The sequence below is a fragment of the Pristiophorus japonicus genome, unplaced genomic scaffold, assembly GCF_044704955.1.
Source record: "Pristiophorus japonicus isolate sPriJap1 unplaced genomic scaffold, sPriJap1.hap1 HAP1_SCAFFOLD_312, whole genome shotgun sequence".
Lineage (NCBI taxonomy): Eukaryota > Metazoa > Chordata > Chondrichthyes > Pristiophoridae > Pristiophorus > Pristiophorus japonicus.
In genome coordinates, this window is record NW_027252911.1 from 560,076 (window position 1) to 567,471 (window position 7,396).

The following is a 7,396-nucleotide window of genomic DNA, read 5'->3' on the forward strand; positions in this document are numbered from 1 at the left end:
TCAACCGCTCTCTCTCATCCTCACTGCCTCACCCCACCGTATGTCTGTCTCTCTTTATCTCTATCTCAGCCCAGTTTGCTATCTTTCTAGCTAGCTCCCGTCTGCCTACCCTGTCTGTCACTTACTGTCTCCCTTCCACCATTCACCCTCGTCTGCCCCTGTCTGTCGCCCTCTGTCTGCCTTCCGTCAGTCTTCCCCGTTTGCCTCTTATATCTGTCACGCATTCACCCCCTTCTATCATTCTCCCCCGTCTGCCTCCTCTCTTCTGCCTTCCACGTCTATCTCTCTCTTTGTTAGCCATCGTATCTCCCCGCCCCCCCCCCGCCCCCGCAGTTTGTCTCCTCCCGCTTCTCACCGCGTCGGTCGTCTTGCCGCCCTATCACGTCAGTATTGACGGTCTCTACAGTCCCCACCATAATTAACTCATTCTGTCTCCCCTCCCCCTCGGCTGTCGTTCTCTCTCTCTGTCACAATCTGTCTGTCTCGCTTTCTGTCTCTCCGGACTGTCTCCTCTCCATCACAAACCCTTGTCTGTCTGTCTGTCTCTGTGACATTCACACAACTGTCTCCCCCTGCCTGTCTATCTCTCTGTCACCTTTACCAGGCACAAGATTTTGAAGGAGATATTCTCGGCAAGAGTTGGAAAAATAGCGCAAATCTCCGACCGCAAAGACTCTTCTCTCGGAGATGCGCTGGATAGATGAAAAGCCATTTTGACTGTTCACGTGGCGGCTTTCGGCCAATGCGCATCGCGCTCTGAGAACAGGTGCATGCTGACATCGTACGTGCTCTTAGAGACCGTAATTGTTGACCCATTATTTGGAACTTGCCCCAGATGAAGATCCTTACTTCCCTACTGTGAAAATTGAGCGACACTCGGCCGTTCCTGTTAAATTTAAAAATGGCTGCACCAGATTCTTGCTGTAATAATCAATGAACATTTATTAACCAGTGTCTTAAAATACACTCTGTGATATGAGAACGGCTGAAATGTCATCACACGCAAAGCACAAAATCTGATTCAAGTTTGGCAGGCTCTCTGTTGCCATGTATTTCCCTCAGTCTGAAACAGAATATGACATGTTGTGAATGGCGATTGCAATAATTATTAATCTTTCACAGAGTGTTATGAAATTAATTTAATAAGCTTCATTTTAATTTAATAAATCCCGGAACGGGCATCGAAACTGTGTCGACGAGAATAGAGCGCTGCATCCTAACAACTAGGTGGTGGTCACAGGGGTGAGTAAACATTGATATCGAGAACTCGTGAACCAGTCGGACAGCCTCTGTGAGAATGTTCAAATGGAGACTGTTCAAAGTAAACTAGTGGCAACAGCAGTGAACTGCAATTTAAAAAACAGCCAACGCCTGTATTTTTCCCCGGCTCCCATGGCGGAAATTAAATGGCACAAGTTAACCATTTTGTAGATTGAATGTGTTTTCTAACTGGCTCATTTTATTAACTGTAAAACATATGATTTATCTTAAAGACTTGGACATTTTATTGCAGTCCTCTGATGTTGCGACTTTACAAGAACAACAACGACAATTTAGCTCCCAGATTCATGCGTGGTACCTGGATTGGTTTCAATACCCACAAACTGGCGCTTTAGATTACAATATCGGACAGTGTCTGGATTGCACTGTTGAAGCTTCACGTCAATGACATTTAATCACAAACCAGTCATCAGAAGTTTTTTTCTAGAGATGCTGCTTGACTGGCTGAGTATATCCTACATTTTCTGATTTCATTTCAGATTTACAGGATTCGCAGTACTTTGTTTTTGAAGCTAAAAAGTAACATAAGTTGACGTCATTGGCGATTCAACAGTCAGTACCTTTATGCAACGGCAAACGTGAGTCATGCGTGATGTATCTCCTCCCTGCTGCCAGGTAAAGAACATCACTGAGTGGGTGCAGAACATTCTGAGAGGTGAACGGGAGCATCCGTGATCTATGTGCTAACCATTGACATAAAGAAAGAAGGGGATGAGTTCCTTTAGTCACAGTTTCAAGTGCAACTGAGGAAATTAATGAGCAGGACCACAAAGGTATTCTATGGATTATTTCCAGTGCACCGCGCAATTGAATTTAGAAATGGCAACGTGTGTCTGGATAAACGGTGCACGAGGTTGTGCTCCAGAATCCGGGGGCATTGGGATCAGTTCTGGCGCAGGAGTGACCTGTTACAGTACGTCGGGTTGTACATCAATAGAGCTCGCGGGAAGGTTAACTACTGGGGTGGGTGAGGGATTGAACTAATTTGGCAGTGGATTTGTGTACCAGGATGAATCATCTGTAGATGTTGTAATTATGCCTTTTTACACAAGTCCAGCTGATTATTATATATCAACTATAGCAGTGAACGTGGCCTCAGACACCACATTTCAGCCCATCCTTGGGAAACGATATACCACGGCTCGCCCAAACCTTCCCTTACACTGAGCACAAGCACAGGAAACACAGGCACATCAGAATTTGCTGAGGACCGTAGAGAGTAAAATGTTCTTTGATTAGTGATAGCTCTACGTATATTTTGGTGTTTCAGTTGCAATTTGTTCTGTGGTAAATAAATATATTTTGTATATCTGTGTTAGTGTTTATGCATTTGAATGCAACAAAGTTATTTATAATAGTATTGTGGAGCATCTGTATTTGTTATAAATGTATTTTCTCTGCATACCTTTGTATCTATGTTACTTTTAAACACCTCGCAAATAAACGTAAATACAATTATAGCACAGCGATACTTCGAGATAAATTCATAAAGAAAACAGACATAAAACAAGTACATTTATAAAATCAAAGATATGAACACAAATAATTTGATTATCAAGGTTCCACACAATTTAAATTATAATCACAGATAGATCCACAGATATATTTATAAATTTCCCGCAAGGACATCCAAATACATTACAAATAACAAAATGGAACACACGAAAATAAAACACGTCTATGGCGAAAATGTTTGGAGTCGCAATAACTGAAGGCTTCTTGCAGAGAGCCGGCACTGACACGTTGGGATGAACAGCTTCCTTCTGTGTTGAATGATTCGATGAATCTTTGTCTTCTTGCTTGTGAGATAGATGGAACAGGCAGCTCTATGAAGGGAGCACTGAAACCATAAAGCATGGCGCAATCGGTTAGCGCGCGGTACTTATATGACAGTGCAGGCCCGGGAAATGCCGAGGTTGTGAGTTCGAGCCTCACCTCGAGCAGCCGATGATTTTGCATGTGATGTCTCAGGCCGTTTTCTATTTATCCATCTGTCTTGTATATTCCGCCATGTATCACGGTGCTGTCTGTCTCTCTCACTCCGGTGATCTCAGTGGCAATCTGTGGGCCATTTGTCAATGAATACCCGTGTCTGTTCCACACATGTGATAAATGAGGGGATCAAACAATTCCTCATCTAATTCTACGGAACTAATGAGCCAACATTTATAACAAGATACAGTTTTTTGTAAATATAACAGTCAATCTTGAGTGATAGAGGTTCAATTCTGTGCAAAACCAAACTGTGATCTCAACGTGTTTCCAATAAACCGCTTTTTAATGTATTGTCGCAAGCGCTGCCATTGTAGCTCAATGAATTTCATAATTAATAAACATAGAAATCAAGCAATGAAACGGCAGGGTTCTGAGACTGTAGAATGCCCTCGCCCAGAGCAACATTTAAAACAAGGTTACAAACTGGCAGCGTGCAGGAGGAAGGGAAGAGAGTAAACAGAGCCACAGAAAAGCCGCGGGAGTTTCGGATGCTTCGGGAGTTTTTCCTGTGACCACAGCATAAACATTTAATCAGTAACTCTGATGTAAAGAATAATGTGCCGGAAACACGCTCGATTTCTAAGAGAAGATATGTAAACGCATTGGTTATCTCCACATAATTCCTGCACCACCTCCAACAGAAACAAAGATGTTCCTGAACTTTTCGCGACAAATGTTGTGCTCAGTATTGCAATGGCTCGTGCATTGGACTTCTCGCTGATCATGTTCTGCAGAAACATTCAAACTTGTCGATTCCATTCCTATCAAAGTCCAATTGTAAATTAATAGAATTATTACCGCACAGCAGGAGGTCACTCGTCCCATCGAGAGTGTGCCAGCTATCAGCTAGTCCCATTTTCCCGTCCTTTCCTCATAGCCCTGCAGGTCAGGGTTGGCTGGTTCCGAGGCTGGAAAGTGAAAGTTTGCAGCAAACCGCAATTGCCTGCGATAGCCGTATGATTTATTGTTGTGGGTCTGAAATCCACTCAAGTTTACCTGCTCGCCACTACACTGTTTAAAGCTCCATTCAGTGCTCGAATAAATAAGAGCTCTAGTTGCGGGCTGCATTTCCCTATCTACGCGCCTGAGAGATCCGCCAGGGAGCGAGTCTCGTTTAAACCGTCGCCCAATTATCTTTTACGCTTTACAACATTTCAAGAGAGCAAAAGTATTTCCCCTCAAGATGCAATGACCTTTTCTGATATTGTCTTCGCATGCATCTTTCTGTCTCTACCTGTCTCTGTCTCTTGTATTTCTCTGCTTTTCGCTGATTGAGTTATCAGGCTTCAATGGACGGCCTGGGCTGATTTAACCTGCAACAAGGGCAGAAATGGGTAAAGAAAGATGTGGACAATAGCACAGGAATAGTGTTAATTCGGGGCAAATATCTTCACAGATATGTCCCTTCGCGCTCGTAGTGAAGTAAAGCAGCACCAATTACAGTTGGCTTAAGGTAGAGTGTTCATTATGAGAATGCCGAGAGAGACGACAATAAAGAGCTATTCATGCTGCAAATTCTTATTTGATAATACAGGTTACATATCCAAAATTAGTTTTGTAATCACATTCCAATATTGTTGACTTAGAATAGTCAGCATTGCTCGCACGGCAATTGGATGCCTGTGTCCAGTTGGAAAGCTGACTGAAAGAACATGCAGAACATTGACTTTCTGCTGAGCAGACCATGAGCCTCCTTCTTGAAAATGGTTCTCCAGTCCCGCGAAGAGGGGATTAAGCATCATGAGATTTGGATGTGCCTGTGGCCACTTATATAACATGACGTGTAGCGGGCATTTCCCCTTCCTTAAAGAAGATTAATGACTCAGTTGCAGTTTTTGCTGCAGGATGTGCTCGCACCACTCGCAATTCACCCCAAGGATGAGCCGAGCCGATCACGTGGAGTTAATACCATTCCTCCAGTCAGTAAATTCAGTTGGCATTTCAAGGAAATATAATACATCACCGTGACTTAGTCAGTGAGCGCACAGCTTAATGGATAACCTATGTTTTCAGGAAATTAGAGTTTTGATGAGATTTGGATTCAAAGCATAATTTATGTCATATTCAGTCAAATGCTTGGAAGGTTTATCAACAACAAACGATTAACAACATAAATGAGCACAATCGATTTGCAGTCCATCGCCTTAACCTCTCGTCTGCCATCTAGCGCAACTCGGCTATTCCATTTCAGGCTTTTTGCATCCGTACAGAAATACGCTGCAAAATGTCCCCTTCACGACGTGTCCTGCCCGTGCACCCATATCGACAATGTTGAAAATGTACAATCAGCTTCTGTAAGCAAACGGCCTTTAGTTGCTACAGGATGGCTGTGAAATGTCTCCTCAAAAGATGAGATGCGGGCCACGCCTGTTTCAAAACTGACCAAATTCAGAACTCTCGACAGTTAGACCACATTAGGCGTACTGTATGCACTGCTGGTCGCCATATTAAATAGAAGATAGCGAGGCACTGGATAGGGTGCAGAGAAGATGTTATACTATCAGGAAAGAATCGACAGGCTCAATTAATTTTGTAACGAAACGAGGAGTCTGAGGGGTGACCTAATAGAGCCCTTTAATATCTTGAAATGTTTGACAGAGTAGATACAGAGTGTTTTCACTTGTGGGGAAGAGTATCACTAGAGAACATCAATATAAGAAAAATCAGCAACAATCAAATTGGGAATTAAGAAGAATCTTCTTTAGCCAGAGAGTGGTAAAAATGTAGAACTCGCTACTACCAAAATGGTTGAATCAAATATTATAGATGCATGTCAGGAGCGGTTAGATAAATATATGAGGGAGAACTGAATGCTGATAGTGCTGGATGCGGAAAGAGGCCTCAAACGGCGATATGGACAGGTTGGGCCGAAAAGCCTGTTTTTCCAATGAATATCCTATATGATATAATGAATTCGACACCCATGAGTCCACTTCAAAAGCCAACTTCTCACAACTTTCAGACCTTGAGGAAATAAAACTGATTAATATTCCGGGCTTACGGTCTTTCAAAAAGATGTCAAGATTGATGCTCCTTAAAACCTACCTCTTTGACCAAGTTTTTTGCCATCTGCCGTAATATCTCTTTTATGTGGCTCGGTGTCAACATTATTTGATTTGGTTTAAGCTGTTGTGGAGCACCCTGTGACGTCAAACAATATTAAATGCGCTACATAAATGCAAGTTGTTGTTGTTGTAATATTTCATCATTGTCTCCCTGTTTCAGGATGCAAAGAAAACGTGCTAGTTGAGAAGGCATGCGGCATACTTACCTTTATTAGCCGAGGTATATTGTACAATAGCAGTGAAGTTATGCTTGAGCTATATAAAACATTATTTGGGCCACAGCTAGAATACTGCGTACACATCATTACAGGAAAGATGTAATTGAACTAGAGAGGGTGCAAAAGAGATTTACGATGATGTTGCCAGGACTGGAGAATTTTAGCTATGAATAATGATTCGATAGGCTGGGTTTATTTTCATTAGAACATAGGGAGCTGAGTTGTAACATTATTGATGTGTTCAAAATTATGAGGGGCCGAGAGAGAGTGGACAGAAAGGACCTATTTTTCAGAGAAGAATGTTCAACAACAAGGGAGATACATTTAAAGTCGTTGGTTGCAAGTTTACAGGGGAATTGAAGGGTAATGTCTTCACCCAGAGCAAGTTGGGAGTCTGGAACTCACTGCCTGAAAGGATGGTAGAGGCAAAAACCCTCGGCGCATTTAAAGCGCGCTTGGATATGCACTTGAAGTGCAATAACCTACACGGCGACGGACCAAAAGCTGGAACATGGGATTCCTCTGGATAGCTCTTTGTTGGCCAGCGTTGAGCGAATGTGCCGAAATATCCTTCTTCCGTGCTGTAAATAATTATGATTCTACGATTCAGTTCTAAGCGAGGATATAATTACAAGTAAGCCGGACGTGGAGACTTTATGGGTAGAATTAAGAGATAGGAAAGGAATTAAGACAAAAGTGGGAGTTGTGTATCGGCCCCCTAGTCGCAGCTGTGAAGTACTAGAATATATAAATGTAGACATTAGACAAGCGTGTATTCAAGAAAGTGTGGTTTTCATAGCGGATTTAAATGTTCATATATATTGGGATAATCGGACA